This window comes from Triticum aestivum, chromosome 3B (assembly GCF_018294505.1).
Source record: "Triticum aestivum cultivar Chinese Spring chromosome 3B, IWGSC CS RefSeq v2.1, whole genome shotgun sequence".
NCBI lineage: Eukaryota > Viridiplantae > Streptophyta > Magnoliopsida > Poales > Poaceae > Triticum > Triticum aestivum.
The window spans coordinates 800,122,018-800,149,347 of NC_057801.1; the positions used below are offsets into that span (position 1 = coordinate 800,122,018).

Below are 27,330 nucleotides of genomic sequence, written 5' to 3' on the forward strand. Positions count from 1 at the left end.
CTTTGTTTCCGTCTCCGTCGCCGCTCGTCTCCGTCGCCGCCCCCGTCCCCGTCGCCGCCCCCGTCCCCGTCGCCGCCCTCGTCTCCGTCGCCGCCCCGGGCCCGTCCCCGTCGCGCCGTCCCCGTCCCCGTCGCGCCGTCCCCGTCCCCGCCGTCGCCGCCCCGGCCGTCACCTCGCCGTTGCCTCGCCCGCTGTGAGCCCTCCCCGAGCCCGTACACACACACAAGCATGTTTAATTAGTTTAGATAATTAGTCTTTAATTAGTTTAGATTATTTAGATTATTATTTTGTATGTTTAGTTAGTTTAGATAATTAGTGTTTAATTAGTACAGACACACATGTATTTTGTATGGATATAATTAGTGTTTAATCAGTTAGAAATTAGTGTTATATAGAAATGTTAGAAATTAGTGTTATATAGAAATGTTAGAAATTTTAGTGTTATTTAGATTATTTAGATTAGCATAATTAGTGTTATATAGAAATGTTAGAAATTTTAGTTATCAAAATCCAATCATTAAAAAAATGTTACTTTTTGCGGGCATATAGCTAGTATTTGTTCTCGACGATGCCCGGCCCGCATCCTCGCCGTCGACCCGTCCGCGACGACGTCCAGCCGACCCATGTCCGGGACTGGGCTCCGCCGGGCTGGCACTGGGAGGTTCTGCCTGGAGGGGCGCGCCGCTTGATGAGGAACCCGGCCCCGGGTCCCGTCGTCAACCCTGATCTCATTTGGTGGCGTTCGCGTGGGCCAGTTTCGGTGCGGAGGGACCCGGCCCCGCCGGAGGTGGTACGTCGCCGTGTCAGGGAGGAGGACGAGCACGTCCATCGCTACATGGTTGCGTTAGAGGGCGGCAGGTTCTCCAATACCTGGCAGTATCTTCGGGGATCTCACTTCAGCTATGATCCTGTGAGGGTTCCTTCTCTTTGGGTGTCCACCGCCCGCGCCGCAGGAACCGCGAGTGTCCTAGATTCTTCTATAGTATTTGATCTTTAATTAGCTAGCCAGTGATGTACTATTCAATATTATATATTATTCGAGACGATGTATTCGAGATTATATCTATTATTCTAGACAAAGTATTCGGGATTATATCTATTATTCGAGATGATGTAATTTGAATACTAAATTGTTTTATATTTCTTTTGAATTAGTTAAATAAAAGCTATGGCAGACAATACCGACAGAGAGGGAGAACAGACCATGTTCAATATGATATGTGGGCCAAATGATGATCAGAATGAAGAAGATTATGACGGCTCCGAATTTCTAAACAACACCGGAGGGGGTGATATGATATTCGATCGCGACGACCGAATTGATGAAGTCATGAACTACGATTATGACGATGACGAAGAACATGTTGATCCTAAAACAACAAAGACTGACGAGGTATATATATTTATATAAGCAGGTATCTGGTGATCATCACATGTTTTAAATGACTTGAAGATATATTAACGAATCGATCTTTGTTCTTTCAGCCATCCGGATCGAGCAAATCTTCAGGCAAAAGGACGAAACGAGGCCCGAACAAAAAGTTGAAGGAGGACGTAAAGTACAATATCGAGGCAATCAGACCTAATGGCGAACCATTAGCGCCTAAGAATATTGCGGACAAGTTCATTCGTCAGTGCGGAGTTCTTGTGAAGGACCAACTCCCGATCTCCCTTCAAGAATGGAGAGAGCCAGCAAAAGACAAAAGACAAAAAGGCAAAGAGGACGCTGCTCCACGTCCAGATGTTACTTTTGTCGACAAGAATCAAAAAGATCTGCTTTGGGATACTCTCATGGAACATTTCACCCTACCAGATCATTTCACAGAAGCAGATGTGCAGAAAGTCAAGGACGCTGCTCTTAGGAAGATGGCGGTTGCATTCAAGAACCACAAGAGTCGTGAATGGGACAAGTACGTCAAGGGAGGAAGGAAGACTCCAGTATTCGAGGGAACACTAGACAACCAACGTGCTCATTGGGACAATTTCGTGAAATTCAAGGATTCGGAATTAGCTAAGGAATGGTCGAGAATAAACAAGAAGAATGCCGAAAAAAAGGATAAGTTCCATAAGCTGGGGCCAGGTGGCTATGCGGTGGCAATGCCTAAGTGGGATAAGTCTGAGAAAGAGATGGAGGATGCAGTTGCCACTCCGGTTACTAAGAGCTGGCCCCCCAGGGTCAGGACTTGGTTCTATGCGCATGGGGGGGAGTTGGACCCGAAGACAGGCAATGTTTCGACGAGGGCAAGTCTGAAGGGAGCCGACGATGCGATACTTGTTGCAATAGAAGAGGCACGATCGGGGGTGTTCCAGCCCAACAGAGAGAACTACGAGCTTACGCGTGCCTTGGGAAATCCTAAACACCCGGGAAGAACACGAGGCAAGGGCGCTATTCCGTGGTATAAGGGGTTCTCAGACTGGAACAACGACTACAGAACCTGTGCGAGAAAGAAGATTGCGGAGGAGAAGAAGAGGAAGATGGAGGAGGAGCAGAGGAAGCGGGACTATGAACGCCTTCAAGGCCTAGAAGCAAGTCAAGCGGAGTTGGTAGTCAAATTCCAGCGGCAGCAGGAGCAGATCGACTCACTTACCCAGCAAAGGGGGTCTCAGCAGCTGCAGCAGCTAGCGAATGATCCAGCATTGGATAGCACCGCCCCATCCATGCCGAGAAGCAGCGTGGGTTCCGCCCCGGACGACGCAATGCTGGGTAGATACCCCGTGGATGACATCACGGAGAACACTAGCTGCGAGCTACACGTCAAAATGAAGAACATATCCATGAAGGTGGCGGACACCATTGCTTTTACAAATCCCCCCGAGGCAACCTTCCATTGCAACCCGATTCCAGCGGGCTATGCTCGTGTCTTGGTTGATGAGGTGGTGGACCCATATTCGGAGCTAGAGCTTGACTATCCTGGAGGTGACGACGAGCGCTTTCTCCGATACGCCAAACATTGTATCATCCTATGGAAAAATGATTGCATCATCATTCGAAGGCCACCGACACCGCCACCGAGTCAACAGTCTCCCGCTCCTGCAAGTCCACCAAGTCCGGCAAAGTGTTAGGCCACTCCTCCTCCAAGTCCGGCAAAGTGTCAGGCCACTCCTCCTCCTCCAAGTCTGCACAGCGTCAGACATCCACTCCTCCTCCAAGTCTGGCACAACCTCAGGCCACTCCTCCTCCAAGTCCGGCACAGCTTCAGGCGGCCACTCCTCCTCGTCCAACTCAGCCCCGTCAGCCGTCTCCGCCGCCTCAGCAATCACAGAAGAGACACCCCGCAGCTATGGTGCGTAGCGGTACGAGTCGAGGTAGTACAGGAAGTACAGGCGGAGGCAAGCGATCTAAATATGGTCCAAGCCTCACGCCTCTTCCGCAGAGGGCTTATGACAGGTCCGAGGAGGAAATCGCAGCCATATCAAAGTCCGAGGTGGAAGCCCATTTTGCACCGAAACCGCCAACGCCGCCAAGGAAGAAAGTGCCTGAGGAAACGATTGACCACTTCATTCGTATGGCTCAACCACCAGCTCCCAAGCCTGTTGACACAGACTATGAGCGCCACATCAGGAAGTTAAATCGAGCATGTGTACGTAAGGAGGCGAGCTCGGGATCGAGCAAACAAGAAGCAGCTGTCAAAAAATGCGGGAAAACCATTCCCCAGCTGGGAGAACAGGCGGCGCAATCGATCCCCTCGCTTGTTGTGCCAACAACACGTGACAGTACGCGCGCCCAATATTATTGTGGGCAAACAGTTTACGTTCCTGAGGTGGGCAATGTGGTAATAACGAGGAGCATATAATGCAGGCTGAAGTTCTCAAAATCACTGTTGGACAACTCCTCGAGATCGAGCCCATGCCTGTGCTTAGAGAGGATGAAATAAAACGGAAATATGTCCGGGGCCAACCTTTGGTCGAGCCAGACAAGGTCAAGAACCTCCCAACGAGAATGTATGAATTGCATCAATGGTACATGGACACTACCAAGATTTCCGATCGATTGTCCCTCATGGTGAATGTCAAGGAGGATCATTACTACCATGAGAAAGCTGTGTCCGTTGAGTATTCTGAACTGTTTCAGTTATACAATCAAGACGCACTCGACAAATCTATCGTCAGTTGCTATTGTCTGTAAGTGATTTCTTTCTGTAATTTAAGTCTCAAGCTAGCTGTAGTGATCCTTTTGATCAATCATTACCTGTAATTATCCTCACTATATTCTTTTCTGTGGTATTATATGCAGGATGAAGATGTATGAAATGAGAAAAGGTGGACGCTATGGCATTGGGTTCATTGACCCAAACACCGTTAATGAATACACATGGAAATTAGATGAACGTCATCGAAAGGCCGTAGAGGACAACATGCTAGAGTTCTTGAAGCGCCTCAAATACAATGAAGATATACTACTTGCTTACAACTTCCAGTGAGTCACACTGTCTTATACTACAAATTCTCTGTTTTTGCCTACTAGCTAGCGACATGTTTTTGCTTACATATGCCCGCTTAATTTAGACATGCAAACGTGTGTGCATGCAGCTATCACTGGGTCTTGTGTATCATTAAAGTTGATCCCGGAACAGTTAAAATACTGGACTCACTACTCAAAGAAAAAACTGACTATAACATCTTGTTTGGGATAGTCAACAGGTAATTTCAATCATTATTAACTATATATCTCGGCCTATTTAGTTCGTCATTTCATGATATGAACTATTTAATAACCCCTTTATTCATTTTCTTTTTCGGCGGGCAGGGCTTGGGCAAGGTTCATCAGGGTCACGGACGGCGAATGGAAAGAAAAGCTTAAATGGGGAAGACCCAAGGTAAGTAATTAAGTAGTACTAGCTAGCTAGCTAGCTGCCATCTCTTTAATTATCATGCTTGATTAATTATTATCTGATCAAATTCCATTCTCGTAAAGGCCCTGAAGCAGGCGCAGGGGACTAATCTGTGTGCATTCTGTGTTTGCGAGAACATTCGCATGATGGCGTTCGAAAGGAGCAGATCTCAAAGACAGGAATGGGTACGCTTGTCAAAACACTATTCACAATTTGTACACCATTATCGATATCTAGTCACACAACTAATACACATGCATATTGATCTCCTTCTTAACAGTTGAGAGAGGTGCGGGCGAAGCTCCTAGAAACGGAGCGCGTAGAAGCACTTCAAGAGGAAATAGCGGGATTTTTGCTCGACCAGGTCATAAATCCGAAGGGAGAATACTATTACCCGCTACCGCCCCCATAAAAACCACTTCCAATTGTCATCGTGCTCCGAAGGCACCAATTAGGCTATAATGCCATTGGCTCCGAAGGCAATGCATATGTAGGAGAAATTGTATATAGCTATACATGTGTGTATGTGTGAATTAATTAATATGATGGTTTGTGAGACATTGATGATATATATATGCATGATTGGTTCTACTAGAAATTCTATTTATATATATATGCATAACGTGTACAATGTGTAGTATCGTAAAATACCAGCAAACAAAAAAGAATTAAAATGGAAACACAAAATTAAATGAAAAAGAAATCATAAAACTAAAACCCTCCCAACCTTATAGTACCGGTTGGTCTTACCAACCGGTACTAAAGGGCTCCAGGCCCCCGGAGCTGACTCGTGCCACGTGGTTGCCCTTTAGCACCGGTTCGTGCTGAACCGGTACTAAAGGGGGGGGGGGGGGCTTTAGTGACCACACTTTAGTGCCGGTTGTGGAACCGGCACTAGAAGGCCTTACGAACCGGTGCTATTGCCCGGTTCTGCACTAGTGCACGTTCAAGTGGCTAAGGGGGATCCCACCTCTCATATTATCCGTTCATTTTAGATCTAATGGTTAAGAGGGAAAGTTTTCAGATTTTCACTGAACAAGCGTTTTCACCCGATACGTTGCCATCATATATCTACAATCGTCTAAGTTGCATATTTTAATTCGTAAGACTTATAATTTGATCATTTCCCCTTTTTCTCTGATCTAGAATACTTTGGTTTCCCTTGGTTATATGAAAAAAGAGGCAGAGTTTGAAAAAGGAAAAAATAAGTATGTCAAACTCGTTGTAATATATATGCTTCAAATTTAGCAAAATTGTATTTTCCATAACATATGTCAAAATTGTATAACAAGAATATGTATCTTAATATTTAGTTGTATCATTACATAGGTGCTAAGTAAAATAGAGAACTACAATGTTTAAGGTCACATGTAGAACAGCTTTACAAAGAAATAAAAATGTTTAGTATAAATAAATGGTAAGCGTTTATGCCCACTGCATGAATCTGACACCTGTGCGACCATGTTCTTAGACACCTCTGCATTTGCTTCTCGTGGTTGCACCAGTACTTAATGTACGCAGTGAAAGTTGCAGCTGCCATGCTAGGACAAGCTCTGATGCACCTTCTGTGCTTTCGCCATCCTTCATAGCTTTGTGGCAATTGTGTGACTCTGTGCAGGCGACAACTTCCCCTCGCATAACCAGAGGCATATGCGCGGAGACTCCTCCGGCACTCACCGATAGTGTTTCCGTCTTCCCACTCACAGTGACCGGCACAGAGGCACTGTTGAAAAAGAGAACACAGCAAAGAGCGGAAATAGTGACGGTGGAGGTGCCATATGCAGGGGTTGGTGTCACGAGAATGAAAAGAAGACCGGGAAGAGTGCTCAAAGTGGACTCGATAACTAATTAGAGAGATAACTTGTTATCTTATAAAGGTTCGGAATAGCTCGAGTCCATGTGCCCACACGTAGCAACACCTACACACATTCTAAAATTTGGAGCCACTGTATAGGTGCTTGCATGTGCCAGCTATGGTATGAATGATTGATAATCAATGGCTGAGAATTGAGCCACTGTAGCAACATGTACACATTTTACTCTTCAAAAGACATTCTAAACTCAACCTTAGCACCTACAAAAATCTTCCATGATTTTTCACACATTGAGGACTTAACACCTCACACGCCAAACCAAACCAAACTTGGGGTTTTAGATTGTTATTTGGATTGTGTTTGAAAACATTACGTTTTGATATGTATTTGAATTCTTAAGTTTTAACTTAATATGTTGTTAAAAAAATACGTTCAAATGGTGTTTGTATGCAATATCTTTTGGAAAAAACAACAAAAGATTCTTTTGAAGGATTACTTTTTAGGGGATGGGCTGGTGATGGATCTATATTTTAAGCATTTTTAGAGCTCATTTTTTTCCATATTCTCTTTATATATTATGTCCTAGTGAACCAAATATGTATCTATTATGCATGATTACCGGTTTTTGCACTTTTCGAAATGCACTTTTGTGTTTTTATATTTTATGGTTTTTATTAGTTTTCTATGTTTTCTTGTGTATTGGAGCAACCTACGACCAAGCACGATGAAAGGACCAAGGATGAGCTCAGTACGGAGGGCTTACAGTAGCAGACTTGCCTTGAGCAAGGCACGTTTCTGCAACATTATGAAGGAAGCATATCCAAGGACAGGGCACTGCAGTGAAATAATGAGCATGGATCAAGAAAGTTCAATTGAATCTTATGGTACATTTCCTTGCTTGGAACAGCTGCGCCTTTCGGACAACCCGAAGCTGGTCACCATCTGTGGTCCCGACGTGACGCTCCCGTCCCTGGCTATGTGAGTGAAACACCATGATCAGCCCCTCCATTCTGTACCGCTGGGCACACGTCGTACAGTAGCCACAGGGTGCTCAGTATCATCATTTCTGACAGAATGGAACTATGCAGAGGAGGTTGTCTGAAGCCAATGATACAACGGCAAAGGACTGGAATCATGAAACTCGTTATAAACTTTCGACATGAAAGCTGGGGATAGCCATTTTTTTCTTACTCATGCTCTGGAGCGCGCTTTGGGTTATTTTTGTGTTTGTTTGAGCATATTCAGGACCTTATGGCAGAGTGGTGTTGCTTACGTTGATGCAGAGTATGGTGGAAAATGCTTCCTCGGTAGAAGAAGCAACAAGTACTAGTATTGGGCAGAGAAGAGCCGTCCGATGTGCTGTGTGCGGTGGATATGAGCCGGCTCCAAGCAAGCAGAGGAGAGGATGTCGCCGAGGAACAAAATGAGATGAGAGGCACTGCATTGGGTAGAGTAAACTTTTAACCATAAATCTTTAGTTTGAAGGTTCAATATATTTTGTTTTCCCCAAAACCCTAAAACCCTCTGGCGGCGGCTGGCGGCGATTATGGTTTTGACCGTGGAACTCGATCTCGCCCGGAGATTAGTCGACGCTGGTGAGTTCCTGTCCACTGCATGATGGCTGCTCCCGGTGCGAGTGGAGGGAGGGAGGGCGCGGCCCAGGAGGCGCGCGCGGCAAGGAAGAAGTTGGAGGAAGCCCTAGGAAAACTCGATATCTCAGAGGAATAGGCTACTCCCTTGGTAATCGATGACCGCGTCGATGGAGCTCCGGCTAGATGGTTGGTGGCTGGCAAGATTCTCCGCCGCAACCTATTCCATATACAAACCATCACCACCGCATTGAGGCCGGCCTGGGGTAACCCAAGGGGATTGAAGTTCAGATCGATGGGCTTTAACACTTTTGTGGCTGAAATTGAAACCCAACGTGATCAGGATCGTGTGTGGGGTGGATCGCCATGGCACATCAATAAGCATGCTGTGGTGCTCGCTGAATTTGAGGAATATATGAGACCGGACGAGGTTAAATTCGACAAGATCCAAGTCTGGGTTAGGGTTGTGAATCTTCCCTACAATCTACGGATGAATCGTGGTGGGCGCCGATTGCAAAGAAGATGGACAAACACGCCCAGTTAATTAGCTTTGACCACACCGGTGGTTTTCTGCGTGCTCGGATTACCATCGATGTCACGAAACCTTTGAGGAGGTGGATCCTCATTGATTTCGCCAGGAGAAAGCAAGTGGATATGTATGACATACAATATGAGCAAGTCCCATATTTTTGTTTCTCATGCGGAAGATTGGGACACTCGGATCCGTACTGCCCAACACCGGGATCGCGAGATGAGAAGGGTGAGCTCCCTTTTGGATATAAGCTGCAGGCACCACAGGACTATCGCAAGCAGGCGTCGTCAGAAACCTCTTATAGAAATCAGGCTGGGGCCAACAGCAAGCAGGAGACAAGGAATTCTAGCAACAAGAGAGATAAGGGGGAGGAGGTGAATTCCTCAGTGAAGAACAGGTAGCAGCAGAAACGAAAGGATGCGCCGAATCAAGTCTATAAGCCGATGGCTAAAACCACACTGCTGCTCACCGATGGAGGTGCAGATTCCGGTGTTGATGGAAATACTCTAGTTAGAATGGATGCAGCCTCAACAAGCCGTGTAGAAGGAGAGGACTTCGTTAGGGAAGTAAAGAAAAAGAAACCTACACCTGATAACTTGGCAGAGAACACGCCGCGGTCCTGCCAGCCCCAATGAGTTGCATCGGCTGGAACCGCCGGGGGCTTGGGAACTCCGGGGCAGTTCAGGAACTTCGCAGCATTGTGAAGTTGGAAGGGCCCGCTCTTCTTTTTGTCATGGAAACAAAGATTAGAGCTAAAAGAGTAGAAGATTTGCAGAGCACTTTGGGTTTTGCTGGCTGCTTTGCCGTAGACAGTGCAGGTCTAAGCGGCGGCATTGGTCTATTTTGGTCCCGTTATGTGTCAGTTGAACTAAAGAACTGGTCAACGACATATCGATGTGATGGTTACTAAAAAACTATTGAACTCTCCACCTTGGAGGTTCATGGGGTTTTATGGTGCACCGCGAGCAGAAGAGAGGCACCATAGTTGGAGGTTCTTACGCTCGCACCATTCTATCCCTCATGATGCATGGCTATGCATGTGGGATTTTAACGAGACCTTATACTCCACTGAACATTTTAGCCGGACTGTTCGGCCGGAGCGACAAATGCGAGCTTTTAGAGAGGTGATTGATGGTCTCACTACAGGACTTAGGTTGGTCAGGTACAGCCTACACATGGGATAAGCGCCAGTCTGGAGTGGATAATGTAAAAGCAAGGCTGGATCGAGCCTTTGCTAATGAAAGTTTTCGGCAACAGTTTCAGTATATCAGGGTTCGGCATCTGTCCTCGGTGGAGTCCGATCACTGTTTTGTTGTTGCAGAAATAAAAGAGAAGTTCGAGACATGATCTAGGGCCAAGAAACAGTTCAGGTATGAAAATATATGGCAAACTCATTCGGATTATGATCGGCTAGTTTCTGATACTTTGAGAGGAATCCAACATGGCCCAGGGCTACAAGGTATTGTCTCTGCACTAGCTTATTTGCAATCAACTCTGGAACCTTGGGGATCGAGAGAGTTTGGGTGTTTGACAAGACGGGTCAGACAACTCCAAAAGAAACTTGATCGGCTTCAGTCCTTGTCCATTGCCCGTGGCCCATCAGAGGAGGAACAAAGTACAGTCAAAAAGTTAAAGGAGGCACTGCATTTGGAAGAAGTGTGGTACCGGCAGCGGTCACGTGTGCCTTGGCTAAGAGAGGGAGATCGAAATACAAGCTACTTTCAGGCCCAAGCCAGGCAATAGAAGAGGATGAACAGAATCCAAGGACTCAGACGTTCTGATGGAACGGTTTGTATGGACGAGAACAAGGACAAGGAGGAAGTGCAACAGTTCTACAAAAACTTGTACCAGTCCGACAGGTTCCATGATCCAGGCGAGTTACTAGCTCATGTTCCAACAAAAATTACAGAATTATAAAGTCGGAGCTCACTAAACCCTACACTGCGGAGGAGGTCAAAACTGCGCTATTCTAGATGGCTGCTTCGAAAGCCCCTGGTGTAGATGGGTTCACGGCGGGGTTTTATCAGCGGCATTGGGATCTTCTTGGCAGAGACATCACTAATGCAGTTCTGGATTTTCTAAATGGCGGGGAGTTGGCGCCGGGCCTTAATGATACCTCCATTACTATAATCCCAAAGGTAAAATACCCCCAGTCCATTTCTCAGTACCGTCCAATACCATTATGTCCTGTCTTGTATAAGATTGCGAGCAAAGCAATTACAAACCGTTTGAGATGCTTAATGGATGAGGTTATCAGTGAAGAACAAAGTGCTTTTGTACCGGGATGCCTCATCACTGATAATGTGCTTGTGGCATATGAGAGTGTGCACACAATTGGGAGGAGGAAAAAAGGGAACAATTTTTCTTGCACGGAAAAGCTAGATATGATGAAAGCTTATGACCGTGTCGAGTGGCACTACCTTGAAGCAATTCTATCCAAACTGGGGTTCAGCATTGTCTTCATCAGGTTGATCATGAAATGTGTATCTTCAGTTCGCTTTTCGGTTCGAGTTAATGGCGAGCTCCTGCCGTTCTTCACCCCCTCGAGAGGACTTCGTCAAGGTGATCCAGCGTTGCCATATCTGTTTCTTATATGTGCGGAAGGTTTTTCCTCCTTGCTGAAATTCTACAACGGGGGAATTATAGACAGAGGTCTGAGAATAAGTTATAGATCACCGTGGGTCTCTCATTTTCTATTTGTAGACGACAATCTCATTTTTATTCATGCAAAAGATCAGAGTGCCCTCAGACTTAATGATATCTTAAGAATTTACGGAGATGCTTCTGGACAACGAGTAAATCGGGACAAGAGCTCCATCTTCTTCAGCACAAATACTCCTGACCAGGTGAAGCAAGGAATGAGAACAGCGTTGAATATCCAAGTGGAAGCGTTCAATGAGAAATATTTAGGGCTACCAACGGCTGTGGGTCGCATAACGGGTGAAAATTTCGATCATATTAGCGAAAGATCTCGTGGCCATATGCAAGGGTGGTCGGAAAAGCTGCTTGCATGCGCTGGGCGTGAAACCCTTATTAAGTCCACAGCTCAAGCTATTCCAACCTACCCGATGAGCACGTTTTTGTTCACAAAAAAGGTAAACAAGAGTTTGACCTCTCCTATGGTGAATTTTTTTGGAGCAGTTCTCTTCATAAGAAATAGATGCATTGGTTGTCATGGAAGGAGATGACAAAACCAAAGTGCATGGGTGGAATGGGTTTTAGAGACCTACACTTGTTCAATCTTGCTATGCTAGGCAAACATGGGTGGCGGTTCATGACTACGCCCGACTCCTTGTGTGCAAGAGTTTTGAAAGGGCGATACTTCCCGGATGTAGATTTCATGCAAGCGTCCGTTCTGAAGACGGCTTCGGCTACTTGGAAGGCGATCATTGCAGGATGAAAGGCTCTAAGTGCAGGGCTGATCGCACGGGTGGGAGATGGCACTAATATTTCTGTGTGGAACCAAAAATGGATACCGGGCACCATCTCCATGGTCTCGATCTTGAGACGAGCTCACACCAGCATTGAGCGAGTCTCTGAGCTTATCGATACAGGTAATTGGTCCTGGAGACAAGATGTGTTAGTGATGGGGTTATGTACCTAGGGTAGGGTCATGGACCTGATCCAAGTAACTTACCCCAAGACATCCTTAGAAGAGGTCGCCTTCCAGTCGACCAATGAGGACTCACTCGACTGGTCTGAAGGACTCGACCACGAAGACTCACTCGACCACCAGGAGGTCAAGAGGCACTCTGCACTGCAACAGCCTGTAATCAAGTAGACTTTATAATAGTAAAGGCACTTTATGTGGGGCGTTACCAGTAACGCCCCAGACTTAACTCACCTTAAACCCTCTCCTACGTGGGCTGGCTGGGGTCCTGGCGCACTCTATATAAGCCACCCCCCTCCACAGGCAGAAGGGTTCGGCACCTTGTAGCTCATATACTCATAATCCACTCGACCGCCTCCGGGCTCCGAGACGTAGGGCTGTTACTTCTTCCGAGAAGGGCCTGAACTCGTACATCCTTTGTGCTTACAACCTCTCCATAGCTAGGACCTTGCCTCTCCATACCTACCCCCCACTCTACTGTCAGGCTTAGAACCACGACAGTTGGCGCCCACCGTGGGGCAGGTGTTTTAGCGATTTTGTGGAGAAGTTGCGATTCTTCCGAGTACTCTCATCATGGTGTCTGCTGGAGTTTTGGTCGAGGGTCAAGAGATCCGTCTCGGCACTCTCACCTTCATCGCCGACGACTCCGCATGGCTCCAGGAGGCTCCACTCGACGTAGATGCGCTCCCCGTCCGCGGTGCGACGCATTTTCGCGCATGTGTCCGCGGCGTTCTGCTGCGGCAACCGTCGACCCAGTATCGGTCGGCTCCTCCATCGTCCACCCTCCCGGTCTCCCGCCAGCGCAAGCGCTCGGGCCGGTCGAGGCTTCAGCGATGGGTGAGGCACGCGGTGGCTCGCCAATCGGCCACCACCCAAGTTGCGGCAATCGAGCCCGACGAACCTCTCTATGGCTTGTTCGACCTGTCGACTGGCTCCGTAGAGACTGCATCCGAGTGCGGTAGCAGTGATCCAGCGGCGGAAATCTTGATGGTCGAAGGGCCCCACAGTCCCCCTGGCTTCGCCCGTGGTGGTGGAGCACATGACAGCGGCGACCCTACGCGAGGCTACGAAGAGTACCAACCCGAGCCACTCGACTCTCTGCAAAGAGAGGAACTTCGCCGCAGGAACGAGGATCCCCTGCGTATTCCCATCGCAGGAGAAACCCCCGAGGCTCGTGCCTTGGAGGAGGCGCGCCTGGCCAATTTGGCCGAGCGCACTCGACTGGAGAACCTTCAGCGAGCACTCGACGAGCGCGCGCGGCAACGAGTTCCCGACACCAGTCAACGTCAACTCTTCCCGCCGACTCAGGTATATCGAACCCCAATTCAGAATTTAGCAGCTGCGACCCGTATAGCAGAGTCCATCCAGCCTTCGCAGTCGGAAGCTGGCAGAGGTTTGCTGCAGATCAGGGATCTGCTCCGGGCAGCAGGAGATCAGAATTCAGCCGTGTCTCAGTCGCACAACAGAATTCACAGTCGATCCGTCACTGTGAATACGGTTCAGTCGGCTCACAGCCCCAGATCGCCTCCGCGGCGCGAAGGGCCCGAGAATCGGCGAGATCAATATGGCGACAGACTCGACCGAGATGATAGGCGTCGAGTGCCCTATTCCCCTCCGAGGGGTGGGTCTTACGCTCCTCGGCAGCCAGATGATAGGCGTCAGTACAGTACAGGGCGTAGGGTTCCAGTTGACCCCAGAGAGCCAGGCTTCGACGCGCGATCCATTATCGTGCAAGGGTTGGTCGACCGGAACAGAGCCCATCGAGGTGCACTCGACAGAGATGTACCCACAAGCAGTCGAGTGCATGTTTCTGGTCCTGAATGTTTCAGCAGAGCTATCAGAGCCGCAGTTATCCCCCCCAATTTCAGGTTGGCAACAGGAGTCAGCAAGTTCACTGGTGAGTCTAAGCCTGAAACTTGGCTTGAAGACTACCGAGTGGCAGTTCAGATTGGTGGTGGGAACGACGAGGTGGCCATGAAGCATTTACCCCTCATGTTGGAAGGTTCTGCCAGGGCATGGTTGACTCAATTACCTCCTAGCAGCATTTACACTTGGGAAGATCTGTCCCGAGTGTTCGTCAGAACGTTTGAAGGGACTTGCAAGCGACCAGCTGGATTGACAGAGTTGCAAGTCTGCGTGCAGAAAGCTAATGAGACTCTCAGAGAGTATATTCAGAGGTGGATCACTTTGCACCACACTGTGGAAAATGTCTCTGATCATCAGGCAGTCTGCGCCTTCAAAGACGGCGTCAAGAACAGAGAACTGAGTTTGAAATTTGGTCGAACCGGTGACATGACCTTGAGTCGGATGATGGAGATTGCTACCAAGTACGCCAACGGCGAAGAAGAAGACCGACTCCGAAGCGGCAAGCACAAGCCGAGTCAGTCGAAAAAGGGAAACACCAGTTGGAAACAGAAGCGGAAGGCTGAACCGGCAGCTCCTGGAGAGGCTCTGGCCGTGACTCAAGGAAAGTTTAAGGGGAAACCAAAAGGATCCTGGAACCCCAAGAAGGTAAAGGATAAAGAAGGGAACGACGTGTTGGATATGCCATGTCACATTCACACGAAGAAAGACGAAGAGGGGAATATCATTTACCCAAAGCACACCACTCGCCAATGTCGACTCCTGATCCAGCAGTTTCAGGGAAAACAGTCTAAAGACAAGGAGAAGGAGTCAGACAAGGCCGAAGACAAGGAGGACAGTGAGGGAGGATATCCGCATATCAACTCCACTCTGATGATCTTTGCAGATGTAGAAAGCAGAAGTCGACTGAAAGTGATTAACCGAGAGGTGAACATGGTTGCCCCAGCAAAGGCAAATTATCTGAAGTGGTCTCAAACACCCATCACATTCGACCAATCTGATCACCCGACTCATATTGCCACCCCTGGGAGGCAAGCTTTGGTGGTCGATCCAGTTGTCGAAGGCACTCGACTGACAAAAGTGCTGATGGATGGTGGAAGTGGGCTGAATCTGTTATATGCAGACACATTGAAAGGTATGGGCATTCCGATGTCCCGACTGAGCACTAGTAACATGAGCTTTCATGGAGTTATACCAGGGAAGAAGGCCAAGTCACTCGGCCAGATAGCTTTGGACGTGGTGTTTGGTGATTTGAAGCATTTTCGCAAAGAAAAGTTGACGTTTGAGGTCGTGGATTTTCAAAGTGCATATCATGCCATTTTGGGGAGACCAGCCTATGCACGGTTCATGGCTCGACCATGTTACGTGTACCTCAAATTGAAGATGCCCGGCCCCAAAGGAGTGATCACTGTCACCGGTGATAGGAAAAAGGCAGAGGAGTGCTTTCAGAAGGGCTCCAAGATTGCCGATTCCCAAGTGACAGCGGTCGAGTTCGAGGAGTACAAGCAAAACGTAGATCCGAGTGATTTGCTGCGATCGAAGAAACCCGCTACAGAGTCTGCATTCCAGTCGTCTGGGGAGACGAAGCCTGTTCATATTCACCCGACCGACCCCGATGCAGCTCCGACCCGCATCTCCACAACACTCGACCCAAAATAGGAAGAAGCGGTCATCCAGTTCCTCCGTGAGAACTGGGACATTTTTGCATGGAAGCCCGCTGACATGCCAGGTGTTCCCAGGGGACTGGCTGAGCATCGCCTAAGAGTCGACTCGTCTGCAAAACCAGTCAAAGAGCATCTTCGGCGGTCCGCCGTCCAGAAGAGAAAGGCCATTGGTGAAGAAGTGGCTCGACTGTTGGCGGCAGGATTTATCCGAGAGATATACCACTCCGAGTGGCTCGCTAATGTCGTCATGGTTCCTAAGAAGGACAAGTCGCTCCGAATGTGCATTGATTTCAAGCACATTAACCGGGCCTGCCTGAAAGATCACTTTCCTCTCCCTCGCATAGATCAAATTGTTGACTCGACCGCGGGATGCGAGAGGTTGTCTTTTTTAGATGCTTACTCCGGGTACCACCAGATCCGTCTGTACGGGCCCGATGAGGTAAAAACAGCTTTCATCACTCCATTCGGGTGCTTCTGCTATATCACCATGCCATTCGGCCTCAAGAATGCCGGAGCCACATTTATGCGAATGATTCAGAAGTGTCTACTCACTCAAATCAGTCGGAATGTGGAAGCTTATATGGATGATATTGTTGTCAAGTCACGAAAAGGTTCCGACCTGCGCGCTGACCTCGCCGAAACATTTGCCAACCTCAGAAGGTATGATATCAAGCTCAATCCATCAAAGTGCACATTTGGAGTTCCTGGTGGCAAGTTACTCGGTTTTCTCGTTTCCGAACGAGGAATCGACACTAACCCAGAGAAGATTGGCACTATTCTCCGAATGAAACGCCCTGTGCGAGTGCACGATGTCCAGAAGCTTACTGGATGCTTGGCCGCATTAAGTCGATTCATCTCACGACTCGGTGAAAAGGCACTGCCTCTTTACCGACTGATGAAGAAGGCTGACAAGTTCGAGTGGACTCCAGAAGCTGATGCAGCGTTTGCCGAGCTAAAAGCTCTGCTCTCCACCCAGCCGGTGCTTGCTGCTCCAATCAGCAAAGAGCCTCTGTTGCTCTACATCGCAGCCACAGGACAAGTCGTCAGTACTGTGCTAACGGTCGAGCGGGAAGAAGAAGGAAAAGCTCTCAAAGTTCAGCGCCCGGTGTATTATTTGTCTGAAGTCTTGACTCCATCCAAGCAGAGATATCCTCATTATCAGAAGCTTGTGTATGGAATATACATGACCACAAAGAAGGTTGCTCATTATTTCTCTGACCATTCCATCACAGTCGTCAGCGATGCTCCACTATCAGAGATTTTGCACAACAGAGATGCAACTGGTCGAGTGGCCAAATGGGCGATTGAACTTCTTCCCCTTGATATCAAGTTTGAGGCAAAGAAAGCCATTAAGTCCCAGGCAATAGCAGATTTCCTCGCCGAATGGATTGAACAGCAGCAGCCGACTGAAGTTCACTCGGAGCATTGGACCATGTTTTTTGATGGCTCTAAGATGTTGAATGGTTCCGGTGCTGGGGTTGTCCTGGTTTCCCCCAGAGGAGATAAGCTCAGATATGTGCTCCAGATTCACTTTGATTCCTCCAACAATGAGGCAGAATATGAGGCCCTCCTATATGGGTTGCGCATGGCCATTTCACTCGGCGTCCGTCGCCTAATGGTCTATGGCGACTCGGATTTAGTGGTCAATCAGGTGATGAAAGAGTGGGACGTGAGAAGCCCAGCCATGACTGGATACTGCAGTGCAGTGAGGAAGCTGGAAAAGAAGTTCGAGGGGTTGGAGCTCCATCATATACCCCAACTGAAAAATCAAGCAGCTGATGATCTAGCAAAGATAGGTTCCAAGAGAGAAGCCATTCCGAGTGGTGTGTTCTTGGAGCATATACACACTCCGTCAGTCAAAGAAGATCCTTTCACCGAAGAAACTCCGCAGCCCAAGAGTGCCACAGATCCGACTGAAGTTGAAGTCCCAGCGGTGGTCGACTTGATCATGGAGGTTTTGGTGGCCATTCCCGACTGGACGATTCCGTATGTCGCATATATCTTGAGGAAAGAGCTTCCGGAGGATGAGGAAGAGGCTCGACAGATCGTCCGTCGATCTAAGGCCTTTACCGTAATCAAAGGACAATTATACAGAGAAAGCGCGACTGGAGTCGGTCGGAAGTGCATAACACCAGAAGAAGGTCGACTCATCCTCAATGATATTCACTCGGGGACCTGTGGTCATCATGCGTCCTCTCGGACCATCGTGGCCAAAGCATACCAAGCCGGATTTTACTGGCCCAAGGCGAATGAGATGGCAAAAGAGATAGTGGATAAGTGCGAGGGATGTCAGTTCTACTCGAATATGCCGCACAAGCCTGCGTCAGCTTTGAAGACCATCCCACTCGTCTGGCCTTTTGCAGTTTGGGGGCTGGACATGGTCGGTCCTTTGAGAAAAGGACGAAGCGGCTTCACGCATGTACTGGTGGCAGTCGACAAGTTCACCAAGTGGATCGAGGCTAAACCAATCAAGAACCTTGACACCGGTACTGCTGTTAGCTTCATCAGGGAACTAATATTCAGATATGGAGTCCCGCACAGCATCATTACGGATAATGGGTCGAACTTTGACTCAGAGGAATTCAGAGCTTTCTGCGACTCCCAGGGCACACGGGTCGACTACGCTTCAGTCGCCCATCCGCAGTCGAATGGACAAGAAGAGCGAGCTAATGGACTGATTCTTAAGGGATTGAAGCCCCGACTGATGCGTGATCTCAAACACGCGGCTGGAGCTTGGGTCGATGAACTTCCTTCTGTACTCTGGGGACTGCGGACCACACCTAATCGGTCGACCGGAAGAACTCCATTCTTCTTGGTCTACGGAGCTGAAGCGGTCTTGCCGAGTGATCTTCTTCATAATGCTCCCCGAGTTGAAATCTACAACGAAGCAGAAGCTGAACAAGCGCGGCAGGACGCAGTCGACCTTTTAGAGGAAGAAAGGGAGATGGCTCTGATCCGGTCGACCATCTACCAACAAGATCTGCGCCATTTTCACGCCAGAAATGTGAGAGGTTGAGCCTTCCAGGAAGGAGATCTGGTTCTCCGAGTGGATCAGCACAAACCACACAAGCTTGCTCCTTCTTGGGAAGGCCCCTTCATCGTCACTAAGGTCCTCCACAATGGGGCGTACCGTCTTTACAATGTCGAGCATAATATCGACGAGCCCCGAGCTCGGAACGCGGAGCTACTCCGCCCATTCTACACTTAAGTTTTATCATTCGGATGAGTTGCAATAAAGTACTTTTGTAGTTCATGGACCTCAAAATAATAGTGTCATAGTTCCTCCATAATATCTGTCACTTTTTATTTTTGTCCAATGAAATTCCCCTCAGTGGGTGACTTAGCTGCGAATCCGTTTCGCCTAAGTTTGTAAAGATCCTACCGAGTGGTGAGCCAGACTCCCACTCGGAGGCTTAGCTGCGAATCCGTTTCGACTAAGTTATCAAAATCCTACCGAGTGGTAAGCCAACCTTCTACTCGGAGGCTTAGCTGCAGCCCCGTGCTCGCCTAGGTTATAAAAATCCTACCGAGTGAAGAGCAACCCTCTCACTCGGAGGCTTAGCTGCCGCCATGTGCTCGCCTAAGTTATAAAAATCCTACCGAGTGTGGAGCAACCCTCTCACTCGGGGGCTTAGCTGCAGTCCAAGCACTCGCCTAAGTTATAAAAATCCTACCGAGTGTGGAGCAACCCTCTCACTCGGAGGCTTAGCTGCAGCCTCGTGCTCGCCTAAGTTATAAAAATCCTACCGAGTGAGGAGCAACCCTCTCACTCGGAGGCTTAGCTGCAGTCCAAGCACTCGCCTAAGTTATCAAAATCCTACCGAGTGGTAAGCCAACTTTCCACTCGGAGGCTTAGCTGCAGTCCAAGCACTCGCCTAAGTTATAAAAATCCTATCGAGTGAAGAGCAACCCTCTCACTCGGGGACTTAGCTGCAGTGCAAGCACTCACCTAAGTTTATAAAATCCTACCGAGTGGTAAGCCAGCCTTCCACTCGGAGGCTTAGCTGCAGCCTCGTGCTCGCCTAAGTTTATAAAATCCTACCGAGTGAAGAACAACCCTCTCACTCGGGGGCTTAGCTGCAGCCCTGTGCTCGCCTAAGTTATAAAAATCCTACTGAGTGAAGAGCAACCCTCTCACTCAGGGGCTTAGCTGTAGTCCAAGCACTCGCCTAAGTTATAAAAATCCTACCGAGTGAAGAGCAACCCTCTCGCTCGGGGGCTTGGCTGCAGCCCTGTGCTCGCCTAAGTTATAAAAATCCTACCGAGTGAAGAGTAAAACTTCTCACTCGGGGGCTTAGCCGCAGCCCAGTGCTCGCCTAAGTGGACTAAAGAATAAGTCGATTGCAGTAAAGGCGCCTTGCTTTGAACCTGCAAAAGACATTTTGAGCCGAAGGCAATCATGTTCAAGCGCCAAATTCAAGTTTGAATCGATATCTAAAGGAACCGAAAGTGCTCAGGCGTCAAGCCCGTTAAGGTTTGTCGGTTACAATTCCACTCGGCATACCGAGGCAAATTTAAAGCGTCGAGCCAGAAGAAGTTTTTTACCCCTCCTGTGGAGGGCTGGAAGGTGCAACAAATTCATCAAGGTCAATTCCGTCGGCGATCCGAGTGGCAGCTGCAAGGAAAGTCTCCATAAAGGACCTGAAGTCGTGCTTCTTGGTATTGGCCACCCGAAGGGCCGCCAGCTTCTCCTCTCGCGCATCTTTGCAGTGGACTCGGGCCAGACACAGAGCGACATCTGCACCACACCGAGCCGAGGACTTCTTCCACTCCTGCACTCGACCAGGGATCGTGTTCAAGCGGGCCATCAGCGACTCAAGGTCATTCTGAAGTGTCTCCTCAGGCCAGAGCATCGAGTCGATGCGCGATGTGGCGGCCTTCAGCTTTGCGAGATAGTCCACGACAGCTGCAACATGGGACTCCAGTCGGAAAACTTCCATGGCAACTTCGTCGTTCACCGGAGAATTGACGGGGTCGAGGTTTGGCTCCAGCCGGCTAGTTTCTTCTTCAAAGTTTTGACAAAATTCTGCAAGGGTGGTCACTAAGTCAAAGGGATGGTCGAATGGAAAAATCACGATTGGAAACGTCTGCCAAGCATAGAGATTTACCTTCAAGCATAAGAAACAGCTTCTTGACAAGTCCACTCAGGAAAGCCTCCAGATCAGTTTTCTTCCCAGTCAATTTGCTGACTTGGTCGGTCAGGGCAGCTTTATCAGTTTTCAGTCGACTGATCTCCTTGTTGGCAATCCCAAGAGCAGCTTTCAGATTGGCATTGTCTTGTTCAAGCTTGGTGACTGAAGCTAACTTCTCGTCGGCAAGCTTGATCTTCTCAGCTAGCTCAAGGTCTTTCTTCTGCTGGGCCTCCCTTACCTTACCTACAAGTCACAGCAAGATCAGATTTTGAAACAAGCAAGGGGAAAAGCAGTCGTCAGGGTCTCACCATACATACCTTCGGTCTCCTCCTTTGCCTTTGTCAGCTTCTCCTGAACCAGCTTCAAGCTCAGCTCGACTTGAGTATGTTTTTGTTCCAGCTCTGAGTAGCGAGCCACAAGATCACAAGAGTTCTGCGAGGAACCAATCAACTAAATGTCAAAAATAATTCACTTCCAAGTGAAAAAGGGAAAAACACACGTTTCTAAGACTACAGCCGAATACAAGCATTCGACCGTAGTCTCGGGGACTACACCCAGTGGGTGCACTCAGCGTGCCCCCATTAATCCTGTTGAAGACAAAGTCGACCAGTCGACCTCAAAAAAAAAAGAGATGCATTCTCTAAGACTGTGATCAACTGCAAGCAGTCGACCACAGTCTCGGGGACTACACCCAGTGGGTGCACTCAGCGTGCCCCCACCGGTTTGTGAAATCCAGTCGACATAGTCGACTGACAGAAAAATTGACATCATAAAGCCTAAGGCCGACTGCCAGCAGTCGACCTTAGCCTTGGGGACTACACCCAGCGGGTGCACTCAGCGTGCCCCCGCTAACACGGAGTTTATTCGACACACCCAGTGGGTGACTGCTATAAATTCCGGAAAAGAAAAGTTTTTGGTAACATATCCAACAGAACAAACAGCGGTCGACTGACCTGGACATTGCTTTGGAGGGCAGAGCTGGCGTCATAAGCTGCCTGGCTCGCGTCCCGGATGGTCTTCAGCTGCTCCATCATGAGTCCCGCCTGGCGTATTGCCTCCTTCGCTGCGCCAGCTTGGTCCTCTGGGACGTGGTGCGTCGTGAAGAGGGAGGGCTGCTGAGCACTCGTCAGTGGATTTGCGAAGGACACCGTGTGTCGAGTGGTGTTCTCTTCCTCCACAGTCAGAATCTCAGGCGCCGTCACATCCTGAGGCACCTTACTGGCGGACGCTTTCCGACTCCTCCTGCGTGCCAGTGGTTCTTCATCCTCGTTGTCATCAGGGAGATTGATAACAGTATTGGGTGGAGCTGCGGAGAAGAATCAGGATCAGAGATCGCGAGTCAGTCGACTAAGAACGGTGATAAGAATACAGTACCTGGGTTCGAAGTTGCTGCGTCCTCCATCTCGTGGTCATCAGCCCGGGCCGAGGTTTCAGAAGTAGCAGCACTGCAACGCCAAAGGATCAGTCGACTAACTTCAGCGTCGACCAGAGATAAAGTTCACACAGAATAAGAAAATATGAGCAGCATGGTTACCTTGATATGGTGGGGATGGACACCTTCATCTTCGGCAAGAGCTTGATCGGCTTCGACGAGGCCGCCCTGGGCTGCTTCGGCGCCTTTTCAGTCGGCACCGGAGAGGTGGTCCGAGGGCGCTTGGTCGACTGAGTGGCGGTCGCAACCCCCTTACCATGTTCGGTCGAAGGGTCGTGGACAAGCTTCGACCGCCTTTCTGAGCGCGGTGGTACAGCCTCCTCCTCCTCTTCTTCCTCGTCCTCGACGTCGTCTTCATCACCGTCATCATCATCATCGTCGTCATCATCCTCTGCAACATCCGAGTCCCATTCCTGCTCTTCCTGGCTCTCGCCCCCGCTCGCCTCGCCCTCCTCAGTCGAAGCTTGTGCCCCATTGGGCATCGAGTACAGCTCGGTGAGGGCCTAGCAGATGCCCAGACAAGGATCAGTCGACCAGTCGGCAGGGTTAACAGAAATGAATACGACAAGGGCGCAGTGGAGAGCAGAGCAAGTGTACCTTGTTTGAGTCGCTGTTGTGGTCGAGTGGAGGAATCCTTCTGGCTCCGCGTGGGTTGTCCTTGTTTCCGGTGACGGCTGCCATCCATCTTTCCAGAGTGACATCGTCGACTGCTTCTGGATGGACTCTAGTCTCGTCTTCGGTCCCACAGTACAACCACATGCAGTGGCTCCGGAACTGGAGAGGCTGGATGCGACGCCTGAGGAAAACCTCCAGGAGGTCCATGCCCGTCACTCCCTCCCGAACCAACTGCACCACGCGCTCCATCAACATCTTCACGTCAGCTTTCTCCTCCGGAATCAGCTTCAGAGGGGAGGGCTTGCTCACTCGGTCCATGGTGAACGGAGGGAGTCCACTCGACTGCCCTGGCGTCGACTGGACCTGGCAGTAGAACCAAGTCGACTGCCAGCCTCTGACGGACTCGGGAAAGGTCATGGGCGGGAAGGTGCTCTTATTCCTCACCTGAATCCCCAGACCCCCACACATTTGGACGACTCGGGTTCTCTCATCACCTGGGCTCGCCTTCTTCACGGTCTGAGATCGACACGTGAATATATGTTTGAACAAACCCCAATGCGGTCGACAGCACAAGAAACCCTCACACATGGACACGAACGCAGCAAGATAGGCAATGGAGTTTGGGGTAAAGTGGTGGAGCTGCGCTCCGAAGAAATTCAAGAAGCCACGAAAGAAAACACTCGGCGGCAAGGAAAATCCACGATCAACATGGGTGGCCAAAAGCACACACTCACCCTCTTCTGGCTGGGGCTGCCACTCCTTCCCCGGAAGCCTCGCAGCTCCGTGGGGGATCAAGCCCTCGTTGGCCATGTCGAGGAGGTCATTCTCCGTGATGGTCGACTGGATCCAGTCTCCTTGGACCCAGCCCTTCGGCAGGCGGGATCTGGACGAGGACCCTCCGCGGCTGGTGGATCTCCCGTTTGCCTTCTCCGACGCCGACGCCTTCTTTGCACGCTCCAGCGCCGCCGTCTTCTCCTTGGCCATGGTCGCCGGCGAGATGCGCGAAGGGAAGTGGTGCGGGGGCGAGAGCGAGGACGCTGAGGAGGGAAGAAGGAAGCAGAGAGAGAGGGAGAATGCTGAGGCGCAGCATAGAAATCCTCACCGGGCGCATTTATAAGGTCCCTTCCGAGTGGCTGACATGTGGGCCCGGTCGATCTAATCATATCTGGGAGCAGTTATGCAGACTGGATACGTGGCGAAAAAGGCGGCGCGGAGATCGAGGCGTCTATGCCCCGTCCCATCCGAACGCCGCGGTCCGCCCCGCTTCGCGCGCGCCCCCAAATTTCGCATCCCGCGGAATCCGCGAGCAACAAATCAGTCTTTCAGACGCGGTGTTTCCGGCGATCCGTCGCTCGGAGATCGTCGAAGCCCGAAAGATCACTCGACGCAAAAATAGAATGGATCGAGTCGACTGAAGGCAAATTGCTCCCTGTCAACGAAGAGATTCTTTGGTCCAGAACAGCGCACAACTAGAGCGCAAAGGTTAATCGGAAACGACATCAACTCCTTCTTCACTCGAAGCCTCAATCCATTCGGGGGCTAATGATGGGGTTATGTATCTAGGGTAGGGTCATGGACCTGATCCAAGTAACTTACCCCAAGACATCCTTAGAAGAGGTCGCCTTCCAGTCGACCAATGAGGACTCACTCGTCTGGTCTGAAGGACTCGACCACGAAGACTCACTCGACCACCAGGAGGTCAAGAGGCACTCTGCACTGCAACGGCCTGTAATCAAGTAGACTTTATAATAGTAAAGGCACTTTATGTGGGGCGTTACCAGTAACGCCCCAGACTTAACTCACCTTAAACCCTCTCCTACGTGGGCTGGCTGGGGTCCTGGCGCACTCTATATAAGCCACCCCCCTCCACAGGCAGAAGGGTTCGGCACCTTGTAGCTCATATACTCATAATCCACTCGACCGCCTCCGGGCTCCGAGACGTAGGGCTATTACTTCTTCTGAGAAGGGCCTGAACTCGTACATCCTTTGTGCTTACAACCTCTCCATAGCTAGGACCTTGCCTCTCCATACCTACCCCCCACTCTACTGTCAGGCTTAGAACCACGACAGTTAGGGAAACCTTCATTGCCCCCGACGCGGATGCCATGCTTAATATCTCTATCCGGCGGGGGCAGGTGAGGACTCCTTTGTGTGGGCTTTTGAAAAAGCTAGTAACTACACTGTGAAGACGGTGTACCGAGCTCTTATGACTCAAAACAAGCGATTAGCTCAAGAGGAAGGGATGGCTACCGGGACCTCAGGGAATGATCAACAGTTGTGGAAGGCTTTATGGAAGCTCAATGTTATACCTAAAGTGTGGGTCTTTTGGTGGAGAGTTCTCCGTGGATTCTTCCAGATGAAAGTACTCGCAAATACTGCCATATTGCAGTCATAGATCGATGCAAAGTTTGCATGGCTATGAATGAGAACTTGAAGCATGCATTGAAACACTGCGCGCATGCTCGTCACTTTTGGGATGAAGCATATGCGTGGTTCGGTTTGCGGCTACCGCGACTACACCCAGAATCATGGGCGCGGGACATCATATGTGACAAGAGGTTTTCGGATGAGGACCGTGCAAAAATCACAACAATCATGTGGCCAATATGGAATCCCGCAACCGCATCAAGCATGGGGAAGCTAGGCGTGATCTTGTCGCCACCATCAGATCTACCAAGGAGGCCATTGCGCTCCTGAATCTTCCATGCAAGGCAGCTGCAATCCTGCCCGATTTTGGATGCCGACGACCTGAGGGAGAAGTGGTTAAAATCACCACTGATGGTGCGCTCATTTTTGAAGACGGCAGAGGTGGAGCAGGAGGGGTTGCTCGCTCGGCCGGAGCTCTTCTAGGTTCCTGGTGTAAGCCATACATGGGGATTTCGGATCCTCTTATCATCGAAGCTTTTTCACTACAAGATAGAGCTCTATTTGCTGCATTAAGGGGTCTCTCGCATGCGATTATGGAAGTGGATTGCCTAGAGCTGGTGATGCTCTGGAAAACCCGCCACAATTCCCGTTCAGTTGTGGCCCCTATCTTGCTAGAAATAGGAGAGCTAAGTAATATTTTTTACTTTATTTGAGGTTTAACATGTAAACCGGTCGGCAAATCTTCCCGCGCATCTCTGTGCTAAGCATGCTTGCACTTTGAATGTAATGGATTGCTGGCTAGATGATATTCCTAGCTTCCTTGTGACCAGTCTATTGGCTGATTGTCTGGGGAATGCTTTTGTTTGAATAAAGCTCTCTGAATTGCCCACGAAAAAAAGGCACTGCATTGGGTGGTGCTCTGCTGCTCGCCGGCGTCGCGCTGGGTCTGGGATGGACCACGTCGCCCGCGAGCCACCCACCCGAGCCAGCCATTTCCCTCCCAGCGCACAGGTGCCCGAATCCAAATTCCAATCCAACCAGCCTCATGCCGCCTCTTCCCCTTCCCACCGCTCCGCTGCCCCGTGCTTCTTGCCATGCCCGCCGCCTCGCCCTCAAGCCGCTGCGGTGCCGCCGCGGCCTCGTGCGTGTCAGGGCGTCGGGGGATAAGGCCCAGCCACCACCCTCCAGAACACAGACGATCATGGACAAGATTTCCTCTGTCGGCGATGTTGGAACCGCCAGTCCCTCGCCGCACTCCTCCGGGCTCTCTCTGTCGCCGTCGCTCGAGCTCACCAGGGAGAGGAGGAAGAAGTTCAGAAAAATTCAGACAGAGATGGACACAGGTGGTTTTCCGGCGCATGAACGCCCCTTTTTCTTCCTCGAGCACGAACTCGACTGTGTCACCGACCTACAGAGGGGAACCAGGATTTTATACCCACGAGCACCGGCCTGCAGGACCTCGCCATGCACCAACTCGCTCGCCCACTCCCCCACGCCCTCCGCGCTCTGGCCGCGTCCACGCATCGCGCCCGAACGCGATCGCCACGGCCTGCCAGCGCGCCCGACGCGGTCTACCCCTCCTCCTCGCTCGCTAACAACCCGGCGTGGCCCCGCTCACACACGCGCTGCCTCACGCACACACACACGCACACCTACGCACGCGCACACCGCGGACCCGACACGCCCGTCACGTCCGGTGCGCGCCCATACACGCACCAGCCGCGCCAGGAGCGTCGCCGCGGCTTATTACATCCAACACTCGCGCCCTAAGCCGCGGCTCAGAGCAGCCCGCCATCCTCGACGTCGCCGTCGACCAGCAGTGCGTGCTCCGGTGCCGGCGCCTTCTTCCACTGCGGGCAGTCACGTTTGAAGTGACCCCG

The 27,330-nt window shown here is 50.1% G+C and overlaps 1 pseudogene; it reads right to left on the reverse strand.

The window, feature by feature from the left end:
• LOC123067949 (uncharacterized) overlaps positions 1-26,974 on the reverse strand; it is a 32,851-nt pseudogene extending 5,877 nt beyond the window's left edge.
• Between the last annotated feature and the right edge of the window lie 356 nt (positions 26,975-27,330).